This window comes from Abrus precatorius, unplaced genomic scaffold (genome assembly GCF_003935025.1).
Source record: "Abrus precatorius isolate BTA unplaced genomic scaffold, Abrus_2018 Scaffold8, whole genome shotgun sequence".
In the NCBI taxonomy this organism is placed as follows: domain Eukaryota; kingdom Viridiplantae; phylum Streptophyta; class Magnoliopsida; order Fabales; family Fabaceae; genus Abrus; species Abrus precatorius.
In genome coordinates this window covers 21,473,827-21,480,290 of record NW_020874428.1, presented here as the reverse complement: position 1 = coordinate 21,480,290, position 6,464 = coordinate 21,473,827, and the positions used below count along the sequence as shown (strand labels likewise).

Here is a 6,464-nt window from a genome sequence, read left to right as displayed (position 1 = left end):
GAAATTTTTGATTCTTTTAATATTTTAAAAATTAAAAAATATTATATATTTTTAAATAAATCACTATCTCACTATTTATTAATATAAAATTTTAAGATAATTATTTTACATATAAGAAGATATAAAATGCCTTCAATTTTTAAGGCACAATAGAAATTATCTTTCTATTAACTTTTCTTTCTTTTTTTCTTCTTTATTTTTTAACTTCTTTTCTTTGCTTTATCTCTTAATTTCTAAACAAAGCTTTAAATTTAATATATTAAATTTAAATTATTTTTATTTAGTTAATAAAATAACTATTTTGAAATGTAAAAAAAGTAGATAATTTGTTAACCCAACACATAGAATCCATTCTACTTAACAGTAACAGTAAGTTGCTGTACATTTTTAAAATCAAATTTTCCCATCACACAAGCAAGCTTATCTACCATAAATGATAAATCTAAATAAATAATATTTTAAATTAATTATATTCAGAGTATTTAAATTTATATTTAAATAATGATAAATTTATATTTACTTTAACACTGTCACGTTTATAAATTTTTACTAACCACACGTTTAGTGTTGTTTGTTTTTGCATTCTGGAATCTTAAATGTGCGTTCATAAAATAGTTTTGGATTGATTCTAAATGTTTGATTATTCCAACTCGTTGTAACGTTAATGGACATCAAAGATTTATGTCAAAGACTATTTTGTTTATTCTTTTAATATATATATATATATATATAAGAATTTGATTAATCTCAGCCTGAAATACTTTTATGGGAAAAATAAATAAATTTATTATATTAAAATCATCAATATACAATAAATAATTTTTAATAAAATTTTATTATTATTAGTTATTTATTCTTAATCCTAAAAGTTCAGTTAATATTTTTTAATATATTAAAGATCACGTTTGATTCCACGGAGAGTCATGGCAACTCCTGTTACCTGTCATTAAAAATAAATCACTGTGGTTAGCAAAATAAATAAATCACTGTCACTCAATTAATTAAGGTTAAGACTCACCAAAAAAGTTGCAAAAGAAAAAATAGACGTTAAGGTGACGAAAGGGCATGTGAAACCATGATTAATTATATTAAAGTAAAATGAGAGACTCAAAATATAAAATCATGTGAAACCATGATTAATTATTTTCAAAAGTAGTTATATTTCAGTCTTTACTGAAAATATATTTAAAATATATTCTCAAAATAATAATATTTACTTAAAAAAGAAATATCTAAACAAACTAATTAAAAGGTTCTTTAAAATATTTTTAATGAAATTATTTTTTTATTAAAAAAAAAAGAGCTAAAACAAGCTAGCTTTGTATATTCATGCATGACCCCAAATTTACTTGTGACGTGTATAGTTAATTACCATGAAAATATTTTTAAAAAAGAATTAAATGATCTTTGGATAGACAAGTGTGAGCTCACACATACTTTAATTGTTACAGAAGTAAAAGAAATTAAATTTATATTTGTATATTCTTGATTTTCATTGTAGATAAACTAGAGTTTAGTATATGAATGTGTGAGTATGGAAATGTAAAATTTTAAACTTCTTTGAAACTTATATTTTGTTTAGATGTTTGAAAAAGAAAAAAAAATAGTTTGAAAGAGAAAAAAAAAAAGAGAAAGAAGGTTAAACTTTTTTTAAAAAAATATTTAATATTAACAGCGATGATTATTAAATTTAGTTATATAAATAATAATATTATTATTTTTTTATTTTTTATTTATATTTTATATTTTTATAAAAATACAAAAAATTAAATATTTTTCTCTTTCTAATGATTAATATTTTTATTTTTTTAATAAGATTTTTAAAAAATTCTTATTTTAAAAACTAACATAGTTTAAAAAATATAGAATTCTGATCTGTAGAAGAGAAAAAACTCTTTAGAATGAGAATTAAAAATATCTATTGTAAAGTTTAGAATTTTTTTTTAATTCTTCTCCTCTTAATTAATTAATATTTAAACAATAGTTAAACCCTTTCTTCTTAAATATAAAATCCAAAACATAACGTCAGCAAGAACCTACTTCTATCAGTTACCTCGAAATACAATTCAATTTTGGTAACCTAAATAGAAAAAGAAATTGCGAACGTGCACTTAATCACATATATGTTCCATTTCTTCGGTATCATGCAACGTAAGTGAGGTACTTGACGAGCTATACTTTATACTTACCCTCAGGCCTAATTTTTTTAAGCATTTAGCAAATGTCTGAACTTCGAATATTAATAATGACTTTGACCTCTCCAACTAACGATGTACTCTCCCCTGCCCATAAATCAAGCTCCAACCCTGTGACTTTATACATATCAACATTCCATTTCTAATAATATAAAAAACTAGATGTGTTTCCAGATGTTTTGATGGCACATAGGGTTCCAACGACACACCTATATAATAAAAAGTCTAGTCTAGACACTGTTTTTGTTACATATTCAACATTTTTCATGAAACAAATAAATTACAACCCTGACATTATATATGAAACAGAATGCTGGCCCCATAGTATTATAATGCACTCACTAAAACAAAAAAATGATCGACACAAAACACTGTATGTTTTAGTGACTTTTGAACAACTGATGATGCCAGCATGGCTAGAAGTGACTAAGATGAGAGACCTTAAGCCTAAAATTGGGGTTATCTTGCAGTCACTGAAACCAGCAGAGGTAATCAACTTGATCCATTCTTTCTTGTTTCTTTCTTTTCCAGTGAACGGCACCATCATCAGCATATCAAAGAAGAGCTGTGTTTCCACTGATTCATCATCTTTCTTCTCATTATCCATCACCGTGTCAATGATAATTACCTTACCTTTGTTGCTTTTCTTCGTGATTGCCTCCTTGCAATTCTTCAATATGTTAGTGCATTCATCGTCATTCCAGTTGTGCAATATGCACTGCTTTTTCATTCCAAGTAACGCTGATTAGAATCGTCAACGGAAAAATTGCTATTTATCGGTGCTTAACTCGGTAGAATTAGCCCATCATGCAATGTTTTTAACTATTAACTCCCCAAAAATTCAAATCTGAAGAGATAATGCTAGTTTATTAAAATGAGAAGAGATTTACATGTCAAATAATCATGCTACCTAGCCCCTAAGGCCCTAACTCTGTAAACTAGTAAAAGTTGTTACGGACCACATGACCAAGTGACATTTGCACATATGTCAGCTATTTGGAAGATAACTTAATTATATGATTGGTAGAATTTTTTGTTAGAATTAATTTGTTTTATAGGCTTCTATTTTATTTACCTCTCCATACAAATATTATACATTACTAGTGTGGAGACTGGGATCTGTCGCACGATTTGTTATATCGTATATATGTAATTCATTTAATTTAACTTGTATAACGAATTAAAGAAACATTGCTACAAAATATTCAAAAAGAGAACAGAGGAATTTCAACGACGTACATAAATAATGCACTAATATTGAAAGAATGAAAAACAAAAGACTTTGATCAATTATGAAATCATAATTCATTCATTTCCAGTTGATCAATTGCTTCCTTTCATTCTCTGAAACTTTGACATCAGTAAAGCATGAAATATGTTGAAGGCAAGCTAAATTATAATACAATGAAATGAAGATAATATATATTTTACCTTCAACAAAATGGCATCAGCTGGAGGTATAGCCTCAAACATGTTCCCTCCAACATAATTTAGCTTCTCAGTTCCTTGCAAGCCAGCAACAACATGTGGAAGATCTAATACAATGCATTTCATCTGTGGGAATGATTTGGCAATGGCCTTTGCCATAGTTCCTGTACCTCCCCCAACATCAACCAATGACTCCAATCCGGTGAACACCCCTTTGCAATTTTCAATCACCAAACTGATTGCCAAGCGTGCATCGCTTGCCATGGCTTCATTGAATTGGTCATTAAATTTTGGGTCAAGGCCAACACAGTTCCAAAACAACATCCTGTGTGTTGTTTCAAATGGTGTAGGATCATCATTTTGGAACCAAGTAGAAAATTGATTCCATGGCTTTGTCAAAAGGGGATCAAGCATGGCATGAAAGAAAGGAACTCATGGGATGGTTCTTAAGCAAAAGTATAGATTCATTAGTTAACACATACTCCACTTCTAGCTCCTTCTCAATCACATTTTTTTTTAGAGAAGAAGCCAGAACGGGTCAAAATTCGCATCAAGCGATGAACGAAAGGGGTTTTTGACGGGTTGATTGGTAGTGAAGCTATGAGGTTTGAGAGTGGCATGGGTTTACCATAATTGTATATGATATCGGGTATTCCTAAGTCAACTGCACATTTAAGGGACATGGAGTTTATGAAGTTAAGAATGTGATTCCATATGTGGGTTTGAGCTCGAAGCAGTTTGGCAGAACGTTCTCCATCAACGCATTCCATAATTTGCTGCATGAACTTGCTACATTATCGGGGTCCATTTATAAGGGTAAGGCGAGTAAGCTTACCTTCATATCATTGGAAGGCAGATAAATTCATAAAAGCAGTAGTCTTATACTCTATTGTATGCCAAATTATCTAAATTAATATATTGATTTTAATTCAGGTGTCTGTATTATTGTGAATCATATAGTGTTTCTGAAATTCTATGACGTGTAGTAATTTATGTTGGATTTTTTGGGTTCCTTTTCTATGTAGAAAAAAGCTCAAATATATTGGTTTACCGTGTTTCAGTAAAATTAGTTTAAAAGAGTCAAGACAAGCTACAAGAAAACAAAAGTTCTTTACAACAAAAATATTGAAAGAGAAGAGAGAAAGATAACTCATTTATTTTTTATATTGTAACTAAAGATTTGTTCATTGTTGGATTAGACTAATTTTTGGATAATAAATTTGTCACAAGTAAATCTTTAATTTTTTGTTTGGTTAGATCATCAAGAAAACGTTTGAAGAGGGAGAAACAAATATCGCAATTTTGTACTTTGCAATTGAATTTTTTTCATCTTCTTGTTTCTTGTTTATAAGCATTGATGCCTTGTTTGCTTTGGCTGTTTGTAGGCACAATTTGTGCTCTCATTGGATAAAGGAGATACAAGCAAAGATAATTTCCTTGAATGAAGCAAATTATAATTTTTGAAAGAGCAAAATGAAAGACTTGTTATTTGTGAAGAATATACATCTTCTAGTCTTTGGAGTTAGGAAGCCAGATTTGATATCTGATGAAGAGTGGAGCTTTGAACATGAATGTGTGTGTAGTTTTATTAGGCTCTTTGTTGATAAATATGACTATAAGCTCATTCATTAAGAGACACATGTAAGAATCTTATGACAAACGCTTGAGCCTATCTGCTTCTTAATAAGGGAACAACAAACTATACTTATTATTGAATTAAAGTATAAGGACAGGTTATCCTTTACAGAGCACTTAAGTGAATTTCAAACATGTTATGATAAGTTGTTAGCTACAGATATCACATTTGATAATGATGTGTTAGGACTATTCCTAACTCTACTTGATTCTTGAGATATATTTCGAGTTCCATGCTTAGTATTGTCCCTAATGGTGTTATTCTTTCCAAATAGCAAGGATTAGTGCTTTCAATGAGGAAATAAGAAGAAAGGTACAAGGTATTTCTTCTTAATTAGAGGTGTTTGTTACTAAAAATAGGGGAGAAGCTAGAAAAATGATCTAAAGGGTGGTAGAGACAATAGTAGAAGCAAGTCTAAGTCTCAATACAAGGAAGTTCAATGCCATTATTGTCATAAAAAGGGCACATATATAAACATTGTTTTAAGTGGAAGAAGGAGAATAAAGGCAAGAAGAACAATAAAAAAGAGAAGGATCATGATGATTGTAATAATGTAAATGCTACTACTAGTAATGATCTTATTATTCTTGGTGACATTTATTCAACGGATCTTGTATTTAATGAGAGCATGTGAATAATTGATATTGGTGCTCGTTGCATGTTACTGCCCAAATGGAATTCTTCACCTTATACTCTAGGAAATTTTGGAATTTTGAAGATGGGTAATGATGATGTGTCCAAGGTGATTGGTGTTGGTGATGCTTGCTTGTAGACTAACATAGGAATGCAATAGTTGCTTAAAGAAGTTAAACATGCTCTAAATATTTGTTTTAATTTGATTTTTGTGCAAGTACTTAATGGTGGTGATTATGATAACAATTTTGGTTCTACAAAATGGAAGCTCACCAAAGGTAACTTGGTTGTGGTTAGAGGGGAAAACATTTCAAAGTTGAACTAGACAAAAGTTTTAGTTGCTGGAGATAGTGTCAATGCCATAAATATGAAGGCATCTTTGTGACACTAAAAGCTTAGTCATATCAATGAAAAGGGGATAAACTATTTAAAAAAAGGATGTGCTTCAAGGATTGAAAAATATAGGATTGGAGAAATATTCTCATTGCATAGTTGATAAGCAAATGAAAATTAATATCCTTCAAGAAACATCCTCCCTTCAGGAAATATGAGATACTTGAATTGGTGCATTC

General features: G+C 29.3%; 1 pseudogene; it reads right to left on the bottom strand.

The window, feature by feature from the left end:
* Nucleotides 1–892: 892 nt before the first annotated feature.
* On the bottom strand, nucleotides 893–4,393 carry LOC113874441 (annotated as a pseudogene).
* Between the last annotated feature and the right edge of the window lie 2,071 nt (nucleotides 4,394–6,464).